The sequence below is a fragment of the Aedes albopictus genome, chromosome 3, assembly GCF_035046485.1.
Source record: "Aedes albopictus strain Foshan chromosome 3, AalbF5, whole genome shotgun sequence".
Lineage (NCBI taxonomy): Eukaryota > Metazoa > Arthropoda > Insecta > Diptera > Culicidae > Aedes > Aedes albopictus.
In genome coordinates this window covers 336803528-336824077 of record NC_085138.1, presented here as the reverse complement: position 1 = coordinate 336824077, position 20550 = coordinate 336803528, and the positions used below count along the sequence as shown (strand labels likewise).

The window sequence follows — 20550 nt, the reverse complement described above, 5'->3', positions numbered from 1 at the left end:
CCAAACTACGCGGTCGATGTCATCATAACCGGAACCACACAGTACAAACATTGATCAGCGCGAGATCAATCCAATATAAATGCAAGTCTAGCGAGTAATGGTTAAACATAAGTATTGACATACAATTTCGACGGACATCCACCACGCACGCAAGGAATTATGGAGATAATGGAATGCATGAATAGGGGTAGGCGGGGCAATATGGACACCCGGGGCAGAATGGACACCCTCAATATTTTGAAATATGCGAACTTTTTTGAACTTTTAATCAATGGAGAATATAGTCCATTTGTCTAAAGCGTAGTTTCAGGAAAGAAACATGCGAAATTAAAATTATACTTGATTTTACACGAAAAAGTTGCGTCCTCCATTTTTTGTGCATGGAAATTATATTTTCACACCATCTAAAAAAAGATTTAGGGATTAATTTATTGCAGGTCAATTTAAACCTGATATTTCTAGAACACATGCAAGTAGTTTTGCCGTATCTTCATGCTTAACATGTTTATATTTTCTTCTTTATTATTTCAAAAATCAAGTTTGGAAATATCTTCAGCTGCCGGGGCAAAATGGACGCTCACCTTTTTGAAAAAAGCAGAGACGAACCAGCCAAGGGCTGAAAGTCTCTCTAATAAAGACAAATCAATCAATTTGAAAAAAGCGGCAAGGGAAAAATATAACCTAAATCACAAACCAACCAAATTTTTCGATTTCAGTATATTTTCGGTTTGTCTGTGGTTAAATGTTCACTACAGTAGACATAGGGTGAAACAAATTGTTCAAAAAAGGACAGCAGTGGAAAATAGTTGTTCTAGGCACAGCTGTACATGCCGACAAATACGAAGCATTATCCAAAACAGCCTGAATTTAAATTAACTGAACAAAAATGAACTACTCCGGCGTATTATTCATCCAGTCCAATAGTTGTTTTGTAATGAAATGACTTTATAGGTGTAAATGATGTACGAAATTCGTAAAAGTCTCATGGTGTCCATATTGCCCCATGGGGGTGTCCATTCTGCCCCGTATGCTTGAAGACGGTCATGGAAAACTAATATTTTTCATAACATTTTTAGAAGTGGATAAATCATTTTTCTTCGTGAGCATTCTTATGCAATTGATGCTAAATAGAGTTTAAAAGGATACATGTATCAAAAAACTAAACTTTTTTGACATCTTGCCAGGTAAAGTTGGCAAAAACCTTAGGGTGTCCATATTGCCCCGCCTACTCCTAATGGAATGCATACGCGCCAACTTGTGTCGTAGTATTCCATCCATGAAAACTGTCTAATTTGAGTTTTATAGGGGGGAGTTTGCCCCAAAGCTGATAATTTTCAACTACTATGCAAACAAACAGTTGATAAATCCAAAACCAATTCGGGTTTAGGTATGAAATAGTTATGTCGGGCCACTTGTTTTATGGAATTATAGGTCCGAATAATGAGTTCATTCGTACGCTTATGCGAGTAAGATTTGTTCTTCGCCATATAACATTAGAATATCGTTTATTGTAATATGTTAATGTCTTTTAAGATTGATTTGTATTGTATTGTATTGTTTACAACTTTACCAAATACATCGCAATAAGTAAAAAAATAACCCCATATGAGATGAAAATGTACTTTACGCCGTATACATATGCGAATAGCACTTTGTACGATATAATGTCACTGACATTTGGTTTTGTTTCTGTTCCTGCTATCCATATATGTTCACACATTTCTGTCATTGATCTATAAAGAGCAATAAAAGCAGAATGTATGTGAAAAATTGACACTCGTATGTACACCTGTAAGGTGATTATAGAACGAAGCCACATCTTGAATTTTCAAAAGCTCAAATATGACAAACCAAATATCGTATCGCGCTGAAAAGTTGATGAATAAGTCACCTGCTGGTGATGACCAATCGATTAAGTTTTCAGGGCGATCCGTCATTTGATTCTTCAGATTTGTGCTTTTGAAAATTCGAGGTGTGGCTTCGTTCTATTTTCACCGTAAACGCCCAGGGCAATCTTGTGTATCCTGAGGTCTTTAGTTAACCTTCCGTAACTCGCGCGGTTTGCCACCACCGCCAGCACCACGCTAATGCTGAACACAAAAAGCGAGTTTTTTTCGATGTGTTATACAAAATACAACAGCGTGATCGCTCGAGGTTTAATAGTTCTGCAAAAAATGCAAAGTACTTTCCCTTGATGCTGAAATTATCACAAGGTTGAAATAGTGATTCTGCTTTCAAACGGTTAACAGGCGTATGCTAGGTCATCCAAACTATTCTAGAATGAAGACCATCAAGATCTTCGACAGTGCCTGCACGGGACCAATGGCGAGCGCATTGTATTTTGATTCTAACACAAATGATATTTTTTTATCTTTGAAACCCTATTTTTGAGAGGAATAAATGCATAGTAATATTATATTGTTAGCGGTAGACGGTAACGCTACAATCAAAACATCTAAATATAAAAACGCTATCAGCTTTGCAATCGCTCGAGTTGGTTCAGCTGCAGTCAACCGTGCGTCCTTATCTTCGTTTTTCATTCGCTTTTTTTTTCTTAAGTGCAACCAAGCTATCTTATTCGCACTTTCAATCGCCTCGCCAGACATTCAACAACCACAAATTTCGCATCGAATCCTGTCGTGCCCCAAATACCTTCGCTACGGTTTAATTTAATGCACTGAGCTGTTGTAGTACTTTGTACTACAGGCACGAAATTCACAGCTCAGCCGAGGAGTGTTGCACAGCACAGAGAGCGGAGAGGATAAAAAGTAAATCCACTTGAGATTATCTTGTAAAACAACACTCATCATCGTCTACTAAACAGCTATAGGTATTTAGGTATGTACATTGTACATGGTGGGCTTCACCACAGAGAGAGGCTGGCGGACACAATCGGATTGCGTGGATGTTCTTATTGAAATGAAAGCCCCCTCATACATCCATATTAGGGTGTTCTCAAAACTTCGGAATCCGTATGATCGAAATATTATGATGCTCAACTTTAGTTAGAAGCAAATTCGATAGCATTTGAACTTTCTAGAAACATTTAGAAGTTTAGCTCTAGAGCAATTCTTGAGAATCAGAATCAGCATGAAAAAGTCGTATTTCCTAATTTTGAACTTTTCCACTGCTTTAATCTTTATTTTTTCTTGATTTTGTATGTGTTATCTATTTTTTTAACTTCTTTGTTTTAGTTTCCCAAAGTTTTAAGAACAACATGCCGGAAGATTTATTATAACTAGGCTGACACAAATTTTGATTTTCTCTAATGTCACCGCCCCCTCGGAAATTTTTTGTCGGAATTTAACGTTTTGAGGGGGGATACAAATAAACTATTCAACAAATTTAAAATTTTTTTAAGTGAAATTAGATTCGTCGAGAAAATTTCTTAACAAATCCGATAAGTTTGAAGATTTTGCCTAATTGTTTGAGTAGTTTTTCATCAAATACATTTATTATTTATCATTCCCCCCCTTGACGAGTGCATGACCAAAGTGATAAAAGAAGAAAATGAGATTTGTTCCGGCCTTATACATAAAAGTAAAGTTTTTGAAAAAAATAAGAAAAAAAAACTTGAAAACGATTATTTTATAAAAAAAATTTAGGGAACATCTGAACGCTTTTCAAAGAATCCTTTTAAAAAAACGAAAACGAAAATCAAAACAATCCTTGGAAGTGCCTCAAAAGTGCATATGAATGGCAATAATTCAATACCATGACGTTTCGAACACCAATTCTTATGAGCACCCTAATGCATACAAGGCATACAAGCACAACACAGGAGAGTTGAGTAAGAACCAGCTGACGATAAAACTCACCCACGACAATCGATCGCACAGCAATTATGCACCGCAGTTGGAGGTGTGGCCGCGTATGTAACAAGCACGCTGGCTGGTATGTTACAAGGAAACGTCTTCCGGAGAACAACAGCGCTGTGGTCTACACAGGTAACGATCCCTATCCACCACACACTGCTAAAGAACCACTGATCGGAGCAAAAAACGGACCCGGATAATGAGTCCCCACGGGAGGAGACAGACAGACAGACACACACGCAAAATGCGGAACGCTAACAACGGATAGGGCAGTTGACGTCGACGACGACGACGACGACGACGATACGGGATGTCTTTACAGACCAATGTACTAAAATCAACTGAACTGCCGCCGAGTTCGGACGGATCGATGCTCACCACCGCAACGGTTCGGTGAGCCCGTGCTCGCTCGCTCAGTAGACTCCGGTCGGTCTCCCACCGACCAGACCGCGCGCGCGTTTGGTTGTTTGTATCGCGTTGAGCGTGGTTGGTGTGAGCAGATGTGGGAGATATCGAACAACATATAAAATAGCGAGGCGCGAGAGAGTTAACACACGGCGGCAGCGGCCGCGGCAGCAGCGCAAACTGCAACGAAGACGAGGCCTTGGTTCTGTTTAGCGCTCGATGGGTATGACGACGAGCGGTGTTTGGGTTTGAGTTGATAGCCGACACAAGCACAGTATCGGATACTGATGACCCGAGCAGTGGAACAAAATGCGAACTGTATGATTTTAACAACAAAAATTAGAATTGTAGGAACAATACGAAAATTATGATAAAATTTATTTAATTTTAATGATGACATAAAAATAAGAAACATATAGTAGTTTAAAAGAGCAATATAAAACACATAGAGTAACTGCTGTAACTCGCTTTACACAGAAAGTAAACAATCGACTACCTGCGTCAGATGGTCACTCAGTGTTTAATTTTAAACTGTGGAACTATGAATTTTGAGTCAACGACGTTACTTAAAGTGCCGGATCGAACAAAATGTGCTTCAAATGATACAAAAAACGTTTACGATCGTTGCAATATTATTTACAATCAACTTTCTTTGAATTTTGGAAATAAAAACAATAAATACATTGCATGAAACGAGCTCACCCAATTATGTATTGTCCTCTATCTCTTCTTCAGCGGTTGTCTGGGTCTCGCCATCGAACGAAGCACAAACGACACTGATTCACACTCACACGTGAAACACGTGGGTGATCTTCAAGACAAAGAGTTGAGAAGCCGGCTCTGTCATAAATGGAACGTACTGCAAGAAAGAAAAAGATGTTTTGAGCCAGTCCATTTCGTGAAAAGCTGTACATTCTTACCGACATAATGTTCACGATCAGACAATTATGCTATGGAAAATGTGTTAACTTGAGAAAATCAAGCGACAGTGTTTGGTAGTATGGCAGCGTCCATTAATTACGTAACGCTAAAATCGTCATTTTTGGACCCCCCCTCCCCTTCCGTAACGCTTTTTTGTATGAAAATCCTTAAATTTTTGTATGGACCGTAACGCTTGGTCGTACTCCCCCCTCCCCCTAGAGCGTTACGTAATTTGTGGACGGCGCCTATGATAATAAGGTCGTCCTCTTCTTCTTTATGGCTCTACGTTCGCACTGGGACTTGGCCTTATTCGCTTCAAATTAGTGTTCTTTGAACACTTCCACAGTTAATAATTGAAGGGCTTTCTTTGCCTACCATTGCATGAATTTGTATATTGTGGGGCAAGTACAATGATACACACTATGCCCAAAGAATCGAGAAAATTATCCCGACCGGAACGGGAATCGAACCCGCCGTCGCCGGATTGGCGATCAATAGTCTTAACCACTAGGCTAACTGAGAGACCCGATGATATTGTATAAATTGTAGTTACTTCACGCTTCTCGGGTCACTGTTCTTCTGGCCTACGACATAAATGCACACAAAAGTTACGCTCCAGCCAGATCGATTCGCGAGGTAATGGATTGAAAGCGGTAGTTGGAGGCGCTCGAAAAAGAAAAAAAAAACTCATTTCTCACTCGTTGTTGTTGTGCCGCCGCCATTCGGAACCTACTCATTTTGAACGAAAGGGTTCAGCCGAAAAGAGAGAATCGAAGGCTCGGCTGTTCCGGCTCCCTACATTTTGGGAGAGCCCCCCTCAAGAAAGTTTGAAACTTATACGCATGGTTCTGATATTTTGATTGTTACCATTATGGGTGAGTTTGGGTTAATGTTGGTATTAAGAAGTATTAGTAATAATAGCTATCATTTTAACTTAATCCGTTAACGTCCAAGGTGTCTCACAATTTAAATCTTCAAATTAATTTGTTATCAATAGTCAAGTTACCATAAATACCATAGATCAAAAAATTGGTCGCAGTTATGGAAATACCCGACACGGAATAATATACCATAAAATAAACATGATTTCACAATAAGTTTGATGTCTATGGCGTAGTTCTAAAAAAATGCTTTAAGGTGAAACATCAAGAAATCCCATTGCAATTTTGCATACAAACTTCCCGAGCAAAGTTTCATAATAAACGGATAACAAACTGTGTTATCTGATATCAAAAATAATTAACTAAATTTGTTCTCAGTTTGGTTGAATAAGCAGGCAACATAACAAACATGATAACAACCAATTCTACCCACAATATCATTAAAATATCTCATTATGTTATCATCAGGGGCATCCTGATAACAACTTTTGTAAATCAATTGAATTTATCTGATTGAAAACTCATTTTGTTATCAGTGAGATATTTTCTCGGCCATTGATAACTAACCTCCGATGTTGTTGTCGATGATGACGCTTCAGAGTTTGACAGCTGCGGTAACATGAATTATCAGGATGATAACACAAAATTGGTAAATGAGTTCTGGAGTGAGCACCAGTTATCATTTTGTTATGGTGCTGTTATTCGACTTTGCTCGGGTTTAGAGGCACAAATCTGACGAACGAAGCGTCGAACCAAGCCGCACTTGTTAATCCTGGCTTTGCTTACTTGCAAAAAGAGGCAGCTTTTCCAAATCAAGTGCATTTGTTTACAAATTTTTAGGATTGGTGCTCTTGAAATCGTGAGTAGGGCTTCAAGTCGGCCATTGTGGCAGCCATATTGTATCCTCTGAAGTTTCTCCTTAAGTAATTCCCCAACATCTGATATGTATGTTTCTCAAGTTCATTTTCAGTACAACTTTTATACTAATATCGTTATATTCTGGACTGCATAGATTGCATAGATACAAGACAACTCTAAATGAGTGATAGAGATGATAATGACTCCAAAATAATAGGAAAAAATACTGTCAGATTACATTACGGCTTACCACCGATATGTCTATCTGTTTCAATAATGCCTCTTATGTTTATCTTACGTTTCCACTCTTATTTAATCTAATTTAAACTTTTTTATCCAGCAAGACCATGCTGAGATTGCTCGCATTCGATTTCCGGTCCGACCACAATCTTTTCGTGAGAGACATTCCATAAAATTCTCAAGATGTTGATACCCTTTCTAATATATTTTCTCATACTTAATACAGAATCTCGGAAGGACTCCCTGAAAGAATCCTGGGAGAAAATCCAGAAGGGTTCCTGGAAGAAATTTGGGGAAAAGTGATGTGGTGATCAGGTAAGAAATCTCTAAGGTAACTCCTGAAAGAAATTAGAAGATATCTCTGAAGAAAATCCTAAATGAATCACGGGAGAAATTCCTGAAAAAATGCAAGAAGAAAAGCCGGGAAAAATCCCTTGAAGGAATCCAGGAAAGAATCGTTGAAATCCCTGCATTATTCACGGCAGGAATCTCTAAAGGAAACCTTGGAAAAATCAGTGAGAAAATCCTGGGAGAATTTAATCTAGAAATTCTGGGAGGAATTTCAGAATAAGTGCCGGAATAACTATAACAAAATACGTGTAAAAATACAGGAAGAAACTTAAAGGAACCCCTGATGCAACCTCGGGTATAATCCGTAAAAGAACCCTGGAAGGAATCGTGGGAAAATCCCCAAAAGAATCCCAAATGGAATGCCGAAAACAAAACTCCTAAAGGAATCCTGGAAGATTATTCTGAAGAAAAAAAACCCGAGAGGAATTCTGAACGGAATTGCAGAAAGAATTCCTGGAGAAATCCTTGGTAGAATTCTGGGTAACTAGGGGAAACTTCTAAAGATAGCCCTGGAGGAATTCCTAAAGAAAATCCGAGAAGAATCTAAAAAAAATCTGGGGAAAATCGCTGAAGGAATCCCGAGAAAAAATGCCGAGAGAAATCAACAAAAAAAATCGGGAGCAACAAATGAAAAAATCGAAGGAGGCACCTCCGAAGGAATTCACGGAGAAACTCCTGATGGAACCCCAGTAGAAATCCTGGACTTAATCCAAGGAAAAATGCTGGAAGGAATTTCGGGAGAAGTTCTAAATTGGAGACCGGGAGAACCAATAAAGAAATGTGGAAGGAATCTCGGAATAAATCTCTTCAAGAATCCCGGGAAGAACTCTAGAAAGAGACTCTGAATGAATCTAGGAAGAAACCTCTAAAATCAATGATATCCCATGAGATACTCCAAAAGGAATCCCAGAAGAATCCCATAAGAAATCCTTGAAAGAATTTGAAAGAAAAAAAACAGGAAGACCTGGAGGAATTCCTAATGGAATCAGCGGAATAATCGAGGAAACAAATCCCTAAAGAAATCCTGGTAGGTATTAATGAATCAATCAATGAAAGATTCTTGGGACGCATTCCCTGATGGAACGCTGGAAAATGTTCCTGAAAGCATCCCAGGAGATTTAGTAATGATAGAATCTCGGAAGGGATTCCCAACGAAATTCCAGAAAAAAATGTTGGAGGAATCCCAGGTGAAATCGCTAGAAGAACACTGGGAAAGATCAAATCACTGAAAAAACCAATGCTAAAAAACCAATCAGAAAATGGTAAGTCTGCAAGTTGTTTCCCGGGAATTTTCCTGGATAATCCACAGGGTAAACATCTGAACCGTGGTTGATTGACCCTGATAAAAACAGTCTGGTATTCTCCGACGAAAGGCTCCTAAAGTGGCGCCAGCTGATACTCATTAGCGATACTAATAGTTCATTCAGCCTACTGCACTTCAATCTGATTTCACTCCATAAAAAAGAAAGACATTTTGATTCAATAAAAGAATAACACTTCACCATCGAGGAAATCAACTACCTAGGCTCTTTTTGGGAAGCTCTGCCCTAACCGTGTAAACCAGTTTCTTATGTTTGGTTTCGAAAAGCATCATTTGTAGTTCGACATTGCTCTTTGACTGTCCCACAGCAAACACTAGTACTCGTTCGTTGCTCAGGTACTTATGTCCGTACATACCTACATCCCCTTCCCTCTAGCGACTCAGGTTGTTCCTGTCGGTATACACAAGGCATTTCATCCGTCCCGTCCCGTCACTATCAATTTCACTTTTTCCTCTTGAACAGCATAAAACGAGCGCGCTGATTTATCTCATATTTCGGTTCGTCCGGTTTTTTGGTCTTTTCGAATCGCTTTGACCCACCGACAACACGATGACCGCGTCGTGCCGATCGTCGCACTCCGTCCAATGAATGATGAATCGTTGAAGCATGAATGATTTATTGTTTCCAAAGTGAAGTGTGAATTAACGCGTGCTATTGTTTGTGTTGTTCGGCTTTGTGCACTGGGCTTTCTTCCTAAATTTTTGAGACTGAGCTTATTATAGTCGATCCGTAAGTTTGTTTTCCTAAATTAGTGTCTCCCGCCGCTGATGCTGGTGGCTGGGATGGGATTAACATTTCATAATCGGATAACTTGCATGATTTATCTACCTACGGGTTTCAGATTTGATCGAATCATGTTCGGTGATTTTATCTTTTTTTGACGAAGCGTGGTCAAGCAGTGTCAAGATAATCATTTTTTTTTTTTTGTTTTTGATCGATAGAGGTCGTACAGGAGGGAAAGCACGCCCATTCAAAAATTATCATGGAACATGAATAATCCGAAATTAATAAGGTAGCATGGAACCAGCTCACCTGAATAGTTGTTCCGGCAAACTGTAGCCGGCACTGGCCGATCCGGGAATAAATCATGCGGCTTAAGCGCCACTCCGTAAGGAGACCGCACGACAAGTTCTAAATTTGCCCGGTTGAGACTCTTCAGGGCGAGTCCATTTGAAATTCCCAAAGAAAGTAGGATCGAGCCAGCGCATCTACTTCCTACACCTGAACTGGGGGGATTACCCTACGCAACAACATAACCCGATACACTACAAAACCATTCCTCCAAAGAACGCAGCAAGACGACACCCATACCTAAATGCCACGCGACATCAGTTATCGCGAGCTATTTATCATCACTGGCGGTTCCACTACTTCTCGCTAGAGGCGCTACCAGTGTGGAAGGGGATACGCAAGACCCAACAGTCAAATTGCGCCACGCAAACAACATCTACTACAAATACGCGAAGCAACGGGACAACATTTCAATAATCTAAAGAACTTTCACACGACGGAATCTACAAACACACTATTATGGTAGAAACTAAACACATTTATTCGGTAATAACCCACAACGAACAATTTATTCTACAAACATGCTATTTCCTATTTATTTTCCATATTCTCAGTTATTCCTTCTTCAATCCTGCTCTCCTGTGCCTGTGCGTTTGTATTCCATTCCTATCTACCTATCTCTGTCATGTGCTCTATTCGTGCTATTACTCCATTCACTTTCTCTCCTCCTCGATGATGCGACAAGCAGCAGCGGCAAGCTTGCTACACCCGGATATCTCACACAATAGGGTTGGGTGGGTCGATCTTAAATTACGTGCGCACGATTTTGTATGATTGTTGCCACCCACCTTACATCAACGGACGCTGTAGTGACTAGACGTCCAAATTAATCTCGACCTTATGGTCGGCAAAAAACTGTCCTCCGAGGCGTCCTCACCGGACGCCCCACTCCATAAAAAAGACGATGCAAAAAGGAGATGACTCACCGCGCAGCTGCGGGGTTTTTGCTGACCTGCTGGGCGCTTCTGCGCTCCTGTTGTGTCGCGTCGATGAAGGCGATCGTTCGACGCTTGGAGACACGGGTATCCCGGACGGCCACGTGGAAGGGGGGGGGGGGGGGGGGGTGCGAACCTCAGCTGACCTTCTAAACGGGCCTGGCAAGTGGCAGTTGACGACCACGGAAATTCGCTCTAAACGGCGTGTTGACGAGCCGCTTCTTTCGGCGGGGTTTATCCGCCGGCAAGTTCCGTACCGAACAGCAGGAAATGTCGCTGGGAAAGAAAATAGCCGCGGGCTATTCAAGCAACATTAGCACATGCACGAGGTTTCTACAACGAGCACAATTACAATGAACACATTACCTGATGGTCCTATTGAGGTAAACGCACAAACCCTAAGCACTTCTCTCCTAATTCGAACGTGAAACTAGGAACTAACAAAAGAACTATTAAATTACAGAAATATAACCACGTTACTGTTACCTACAATTAACGACCTTTTCAACGAACTACCAAACGACACTTCAACACTAATCTGCGGATCGAACGAAAGTAAAATGGAACCGTGATCCTCAGATTAGGGAAGGTGCCATCGAACGAACTCACGAAAGTTCGGTATTTCCTACGAACTTCTTCGAAATAGTTCGGTAGTGTAACGGCCTACGTTGAAGGCTCGCTCAGTTTTGGGTTCGATCGCGACTCTTTCTTCCCCGACTTTCTCCGGAAATTCCAAATGTACTTGACCTTCGGTAATCTCCTTCGCGGCCGATTGAAGGCCGATTGACGTCACTTGAAGCTTTTAAACGTCAAGCTTATTATCTAACCTCCGGCGCACTATTGATGGTAAGATTAGATCAGTTTGAGTGGCATTTCTGGTCAATTTCTATAATTCTGTTAAGCAGCATGGAGCGAAGGCTACAAAACTTTGTCCTACCATTACGTTTGTTGTCATTGCAAGGTGAAGTCCATACAAACCATGTTCTGCGAGTTATGCACCTTCCCATTTTTACAATCCATTCTTATAACTATTCTACTATGATTCAAAAAAAAAACTGTGTGGGGGCTAAAGTTTAGTTAATTTGTATGATTACAACGCACGATATCGGTGCAACCAGAACACGAAAACCTGGATTAAACGTCCATTTTCCACCACATGAGGAGAGAAAGTCCTCAATACCTCTCGGGCACAAGGTTCGCCAATTTCCACGGTTGCATGACGAAACGAGAGTCAGGGACTTCACAACGTTTCCACTGACTGACTGCTGGAAACACATGGTCCACTTAATCGAAAACTGCTATACGGCGCAAAAGCTCACCACCCCTCACCTTTGAACGGCATGGCGGCATTGGCATGCCCTTGTGCACAACAGTTTAAAAATCCATGAAACCCGGTAGGAGGAAACAAGGCAAAGATCAGTTACACGTCTCTACCTTCCTTCAAGCTACTATAACCCTTGTTGCGGACACAGCTTGGCAAAAATTAATCGTTTGCTGTTAATTTCTCTGCGGTTCGCTGGAAATTGCAACGGTGAAAAAAAAAAATGGATATGAAATGTGAGCTACTTTTTAGGTGGTGTGCTCTTCGGAACGCCTACCCAATGTTTTCCGTTTTCGGCATGTTCTCCATGGTCTATTAGCCGCAGCGATGTGTTCTCTCTAATTGGTTCTGGTTTCAAGAATAAATTGGAAGGTTTATTTTTTAATTTTTATTAACGTGAATTTCAACTATTGCAAATTCCGCAATAAATTGGTTGGAAGGTATTGCTGTTTTTGGTTTCTTAATGATTGGATCTTTTATTAAATTACAATTAAGGTACACCGGGGCAAGTTGAAACGGGTGGGGCAAGATGAAACAGCGGGTTTACATGATGTTATTCAATGATGGTAAACAGCTTGAACGCCAAAACACATAGTTTTTGATTCAAACAATCTTTCGGCGAAAGAAAAATTTCCAAATTGTATTGAAAACTATTTCAAAACTTCGTGTTTCATCTTGCCCCACCCGTTTCAACTTGCCCCGGTGTACCTTATTTTGTTTTATTGCTTGATGGTCTAGTGGCTACCACTTCTGATTCGCATTCAGAAGGTCTAGGCTAGGGTTCAATCTCTGTCTTGATAATCCGGCAAAAATGCCTGGTCGTAGTTTATGTCGAATATCCGGGAAACAAAAAAAAACGGCTGAGTTAAAAGTTTACATAGGGGAACTTACGTGTTTTCGGCGGTTTTGTTCTTTTCGTCATGGGGTTTTTTTTTGAAACCTGATGAACTCGGAGTTGGCCTCAAATCCTACTCAACCAAGCTGAGTTATTTGCCCAAATTTCAGGCAATTCGGTCCACAAAAAAAAAACCATGACGAAAAGAACAAACCTGCCGATACTACCCTTTGTCACCCTAGTTTCTCATCATTTACCATCAGAATCTCAAAAATGTCAAATTTGTGCCCATATTTCACAATTCAAGTAGTTATTTTGGATAAAAAGGACTATAACCTAGAACGAAAAAATAACTATTCATTCATTTATTTAGTATTACATCAAATTCAAGATAAAACTGAATCAACAATATTTCTCCATAATACACGGTTCGTGGCTGCCGCTCTCCATCCTCGGTCGCGCCCGATGCTCGCCAAGTCACGCTCCACCTGGTCCGCCCATCGTGCTCTCTGCGCTCCACGCCTTCTTGTACCAACCGGATCGGTTGCAAACACCAGCTTTGCAGGGTTGTTGTCCGGCATTCTTGCAACATGTCCTGCCCACCGTACCCTTCCGGCTTTGGCCACCTTCTGGAAGCTGGGTTCGCCGTAAATTGCAATGAGCTCGTGGTTCATCCTTCTCCGCCACACACCGTTCTCCTGCACACCGCCGAAGATCGTCCTTAGCACGCGTCGCTCGAAAACTCCGAGTGCTTGTAGGTCCTCCTCGAGCATGGTCCATGTCTCGTGCCCGTAGAGGATCACCGGTCTTATTAGCGTTTTGTACATGGTGCATTTGGTGCGTGGGTGAATCTTTTTCGACCGCAGTTTCTTCTGGAGCCCGTAGTAGGCCCGACTTCCGCTGATGATGCGCTCACGTTGTTGTCAGCCGTCAGTATGGATCCGAGGTAGACGAATTCCTCCACCACCTCGAAAGTATCCCCGTCTATCGTAACATTACTACCCAGACGGATCCGGTCGTTTTCGGTTCCGCCTACCAGCATGTACTATGTTTTTGAGGCATTTACCACCAGTCCGACCTTTGCTGCTTCGCGTTTCAGGCGGGTGTACAGCTCTAGCACCGTTCCAAATGTTCTGGCAATAATGTCCATGTCGTCCGCAAAGCACACAAATTGACCGGATCTTGTGAAAATCGTTCCCAGGCTGTTGAGCCCGGCTCGTCGTATCACACCTTCCAGAGCGATGTTGAAGAGTAGGCATGAGAGTCCGTCACCTTGTCGCAGTCCCCGGCGAGATTCGAATGAACTGGATAGTTCACCCGAAACCCTTACGCAGTTTTGCACACCGTCCATCGTTGCTTTAATCAGTCTAGTCAGCTTCACAGGAAAGCCGTTTTCGTCCATGATTCTCCATAGCTCAGCGCGGTCGATACTGTCGTATGCCGCTTTGAAGTCGATGAACAGGTGATGCGTTGGGACCTGGTATTCACGGCATTTCTGGAGGATTTGCCGTACGGTGATGATCTGGTCCGTTGTCGACCGGCCGTCGATGAAGCCGGCTTGATAACTTCCCACGAACTCGTTTGTTTTAGGTGACAGACGACGGAAGATGATCTGGGATAGCACTTTGTAGGCAGCATTCAAAATAGTGATCGCCCTGAAGTTCTCACATTCCAAATGGTCGCCTTTCTTGTGAATGGGGCAGATTACCCCTTCCTTCCACTCCTCCGGTAGCTGTTCGGTTTCCCAGATCCTGACTATCAGCCGATGCAGACAGGTGGTCAACTTTTCTGGGCCCATCTTGATGAGTTTAGCTGCGATACCATCCTTACCAGCTGCTTTATTGGTTTTGAGCTGATGAATGGCATCCTTAACTTCCCTCAGCGTGGGAGTTGGTTCATTTCCGTCCTCCGCTGCACTGGCGTCGTCGTTTCTTTCGTTGCCGTGGGCTTCCGTGTCTACGTTCTCCACGCCGTTCAGGTGCTGATCGAAGTGCTGCTTCCACCTTTCGATCACCTCACGTCCGTCCGTCAAGAGGCCTCCGTCTTTATCCCTGCATATTTCGGCTCGCGGCACGTAGACTTTGCGGGATGCGTTGAGCTTCTGATAGAACTTCCGTGTTTCTTGGGAACGGCACAGCTGTTCCATTTCTTCACACTCCGCTTCTTCCAGGCGGCGCTTTTTCTCCCGAAAGAGGCGGGTCTGCTGTCTTCGCTTCTGTTTGTAACGTTCCACGTTCTGTCGAGTCCCTTGCTGCAGCATTACCGCCCTCGCTGCGTTCTTCTCCTCCAAAACCGTTCTGCACTCTTCGTCGAACCATTCGTTCCGCCGATTCCGTTCCACGTACCCGATGGTGCTCTCTGCTGCGTCGTTGATGGTTGCTTTCACAGTACTCCAGCAGTCCTCTAGAGGGGCCTCATCGAGCTCGCCCTCGTCTGGCAACGCGGCATCGAGATTCTGCGCGTATGCTAAGGCGACATCCGATTGCTTCAGTCGCTCTAGGTTGTACCGTGGCGGTCGCCGGTACCGTATATTGTTGATGACGGAGAGTTTTGGACGCAGTTTGACCATCACCAGATAGCCCGAGCAGAGGAAAATATCAAAATAATAATAACGGAATCACAAAACCTGTTTTTATATCTCGGATTGTTATTATTCTGTTATATTCTGTTATTCTGTTATAATCAACGCACCCCCGGGCCGTGGCCAATCTGCGTTGTTTCGCTGGGCGATACGTCTACCAGTAGACTTGTATCTGCCCTATGCTAAACCGATTAGCATATCAAGTCCTTTCCACTGATGAGTAGGCTCGAATGTCCCGCTCCTCCCTATAACCCATAGGGGGAAATAATGAGTTTCCAGTTTCAAGTATTGTATTGATTATGGCACCAACTCTTTCTATTCCTTGGGAAAAAAATCACTAGACTTGAATTATCAGACTACTATTAATAATGACCATATTTAAGATACAAGTTTGCATACACAATTGTAAAAGCAGTGTTAGATACTTTAAAGTGAATTGAAAAATTGAAAAAAAAATATATAAATTGTAAACTATTCCGCGGCGACACGAATGCTTCAATAGTGTCATAAATAAACGCGCAAACAAACAAATAATTGATATTGAAGTATGCATATTGCATTATCTATTAGCAAAGTCGTAGAAAGAGTTGGGCGCCTGATTATAAAATTGTTGTACTTATCTTGTGTGTTTCGGACAAGTCCCGTTTGTGTTGGCCATTGGGACACTTCTTGCTTCAAAACGGTCGTTTCTGGAATGGAAAGAGAATAATTGGCCGCACAACTCCGCAAATGGGCGGCCCGCACATATTAGTATAATGTTGCAATGATTGGAAATAGTAGAGTATAATTGTTAATCTATATGAATACTGCTACTAGTTCAGATTTCTCACCCTCCACGATTCTCTAGATACTGTTATAGCGTGTTTGTTGTAAATTTGTTGATAAGTGAAGCCTCCAATAATTCAAAATTCAATGTAGCGAAGATCTTAAGCGGATAGCATTCATTGATAATGATAGTGATTATTTTAATATAATATGGCTTAACAAAATAACTATTCAATTATTTTAAATCGGATTCGTCAATAAAATTATTGTTCATAACATAATTAACCATGCGAATATCTAACTACACAAACTAAAAAGTGTTATTATATTTTACCAATGATTTCATCCTAATCTTGACCCTAACATAGTTATGCGCTTAGTTGGACAATGACCAAATATAGTGTTGTTTCGACAATAGTCACATACTATGCCCTACGACATTGACGATTCTATTGTCTATGGCTCACCTATTTAGCGCCACCCAGCAGGGACTTGGTCTGGTACCCAATTCAGTATATCCGCTCCACGTAATGTACCGCACCTCTTTTGATTTGTGATATATTACGCGGAACATTACTCTCTTCATTCGGATAGCGGCTATGTAACCCATTGGATTAAAAACCTCCATCAAACATGAAGCGATTAATTGGAGACTGAAGACTCTATACCAAATTTGGCTCAGAGACAGGTAATCAGTGAAGTCAGTTTTTCTCGTTTGTCAGAGACGATTGATACGTATTAAGACAAACTTTCCACTGCATCTGCCAGCAATAATCGGTGATCGATCAACATTTCGAGTACCTACCCCAATTTACACAAGAATGCCAAGGATCACCGCTCATGCTTTACAATACAGTTGGAAAAACTAGAGCAACACCTGGCCACAATGATGCATAAAGCACTAAAGCGGACCGGAAGTGTCGGTGAGCCAGCCCCACCATATCTCGGATTGTTATTATTAACTTATTAAGTCATCACCGTTCCATAACATGTTCTGTCGGGCAATCTTATTTTATTATGATCGTGTTCTTGGTATATTTTCTATAAATTACATTTCAATAACATGTTTTGTTGTAGCACAAGTTCAGTTATTATTCTGTCATTGAGACTAGTACAAATATTTGATCATTATTATTACAACATAACTAGCTTTACAATCAAAACTACACCATTCGAGATTTTCGTTGTTCACAGCATTCCGTGAGGAACTGCAAGAGAAAATATTATTTTGTCATCATTTCCTCTTCTAACTGACATTACGTTATAGTGCCAACACAGACAAACAGACGTAACACTCTGACATTTCCCATCGTACACCGAATTAACGGTATATTTAAAGATTTGATAGTTGGCCAACTGCCCACCCGTGGCGCTCGCATCGTTTTTGTTCGAGTTTGACGTTTGCCCACTACCGACACCTAGTTCATGGTCGGCCAAACTCAGTCCTTTTAGTATTGGGTACACAGGTTTCCGAGACTATGATTTGAATCGAAAAATGTTCGTAGTGTTGCGTCTGTTTGTCTGTGGTGCCAACTTATCAGCCTTTTGTTTTATAAGCACTTTGAAAAGTATACCTGTTTTTTGTCCCAGTTTCAGTTAGGTATGAATACGAAAATAGAGAGTGTAATAGAGTGTTAGCCATTTTATGAAACATTTTGGATCAACTGGTGGAATTCAACGACGAACAACACATTTTCGACAAAAATGAAAAAAAAGTCATCGAGAACTCCATTGATTATTTTTAGACATTTTATTTTTATTAATTTCACTGCATCGAGCCCACTTAGATTAACTAGGATAAATGTGTCAATCAATGAGGTAATAATGTAAATTAATCTTATAAACAATGAACCACCTAATAAAGGGTTTCAAAACGACGGTAGTTTTTCATCGTAAGTTGTTTGGAAAATAAACGAGAACTATTGTTTGTCTCTGTTTTCGATAAGAAATCGCTTGCGACAACAATAGCGTCCCAATTATGAATGAAACATTTAACAATAGATCCTATTGTTGCGTATCCCATTGAATGCATATGGGACTTTGGAGGAGTTCCTATCCGCAACAGAAAAAAAGCAAATTTTGTTTCCAGATTGTTATCAATAACGTATTCATATCAAAATTTGTTATTGAAATATTTTCAAAATTCGCTGTTATTAAGTTGTTATTGAAACTAACAAAATATGTTATTAACAGGTCTTCCAGGAACATTTTTTTGTTATAATATTTGTTATTTTGCCGCTTATGACAGGCAAGTTTATAACAGGATATGTTATGTAAATAACATGAAAATAACTCTTTCCGCTACTCAGTTATTTTTCCAAAATAACACATTTTATTATGCTGTTGCTATTCCCTTCTGCTCGGGAGTGGTCGGAGTCGATGTTGGCGCCACGATAGGTACTGACGTCGATAATGTCGGAGAAGTGCCGTCCGTCAATCAGAACGTGGTCGATTTGAGATTCCGTCTGCTGTGGTGATCTCCAGGTGTAACGATAAGGGAGGCTTTGTTGGAAAAAGGTGCTACGTATGGCCATATTTTTGAAGGCGGCGAAATCAATGAGTCGTAGGCCGATTTCGTTCGTCTGCTGGTGGGCGCTGAACTTACCAATCGTCGGTCTGAATTCCTCCTCCTGGCCTACCTGAGCGTTCAAATCTCTTATGATGATCTTGACGTCGTGGCTTGGGCAGCGATCGTACTCGCGTTCGAGCTGCGCGTAAAATGCATCCTTGTCATCATCAGTACTTCCGGAGTGTGGGCTGTGCACGTTTATTATGCTGAAATTGAAGAATCGGCCCTTGATCCTCAACCTGCACATTCTTTCGTCGATCGGCCACCAACCGATCACGCGCCTCTGCATATCACCCATCACGATGAAAGCTGTTCCCAGCTCGCGTGTGTTGCCGCAGCTCTGGTAGATGATATGATTACCTCTAAACGTTCGCACCATGGATCCTGTCCAACACACCTCCTGCAGCGCTACGATGCCGAACCCGCGGTCCTTCAGTAGATCGGCGAGTATGCGGGTGCTCCCAATGAAGTTGAGAGATCGGCAGTTCCACGTACCGAGTTTCCAATCGCAAGTCCTTTTTGTTCGCTGGGGTCGTTGCCGTTGGTCTCGGTTCGTATTATTCTGTTGTTGATTTTCCGTGACAATGGTTTTTTACGGCTGGCTCGTAGGGCCTGACACCAACCCCCTACTTTCCGGAGGACCATAGTGCACAGTTGAGCTTAGAGTCCTTCCCTGGCACTCGGACGTAGATCAGCCGCCCCTAACATGGGGATCAGACGCTGTTGTGAGCCGCTCCTCCTGGAGAACAGACGCTCAGGTTTGCCGAAGCAAACCCCCCCCCTTCTCTGTCAGTTTATGACCAAAGTTCCCACCGCGGTTGGTTACCCGATCTTCCCTAAGGTTGCTTATAGTTTCCGGACGGTACCGCGTGGAGGTAGGGATAGGAGTTGCTGGGCAGAGGCTAGTGGATCACAATGGGATCTGAATTGCGCAGCATACCCAGCCTTTACCGTGCCATCAGAGAACATCAAAGAAGTTAATATTGATAATCGACTTCATACGGACCCAAAAATCCGTAAAAGCACCAAGATTCAATGCGACAGCCATACTCTTTCCAATATCAGAACGTTGTTGTGTTTTAGTTATTTTGACTTCAACATCAATCTTATTATGTGCATCAATTTTTGTTTCAATTTAAATGACCTTTTCGATTCAAGTGATGTACTTTTGAATCCGTCATGTTTTACATGCAAATGATTTTTTTTTGCTGTGTACACTAGATTAGAGAGCTATATCACTATTTTAGAGTTCGGGTCTATATTTTTGGTAGATTGTCTGGATTTTTTATATCTAAAGACTATTATAGTATTTGTTTGGATTGTTTTTTTTTTTAAGAATTCTTATTCTTCAATCACTTAACCTAATTTACAGCTCTGTCCACTAGGACACTGCGTGAGCAATTCCAATTTGAAGCTGTACTTACACTTTGTACAGCGCCTAAATGTATACTGTTCTAATTGTACTATATCGAACTGGTTGCCGATGCCGATGCGCTGCTTTCACTTTCTACCCAATTATGGTAGAATGATGAGCACGAGAATGTTGATGTGTGCCTGTTGGTTGTTCCGGTTGGGTCAGTGTCAGCTGCTCTCAGGGGGAAAGAGCAACAGACGAAAGTGCCGGGGCTGGGATCGAACCCATGACCATCTGCTTATGAAGCAAACGTGTGACCAATTGCG

The 20550-nt window shown here is 41.6% G+C and overlaps 1 protein-coding gene across 2 annotated transcripts in view; it reads right to left on the bottom strand.

Annotated features, from left to right (window-relative positions):
- The window catches only part of LOC109397407 (dnaJ homolog subfamily B member 6), a 391375-nt gene extending 387216 nt beyond the window's left edge, over positions 1-4159 (bottom strand). The window contains exon 1 of one of the 2 annotated variants that reach the window (XM_062843038.1): positions 3819-4159. The gene's annotated coding sequence lies outside the window, so the exon portion shown is untranslated. The remainder of the gene's footprint in view (positions 1-3818) is intronic. The other variant, XM_062843040.1, reaches the window with a different exon arrangement.
- Positions 4160-20550: the final 16391 nt, after the last annotated feature.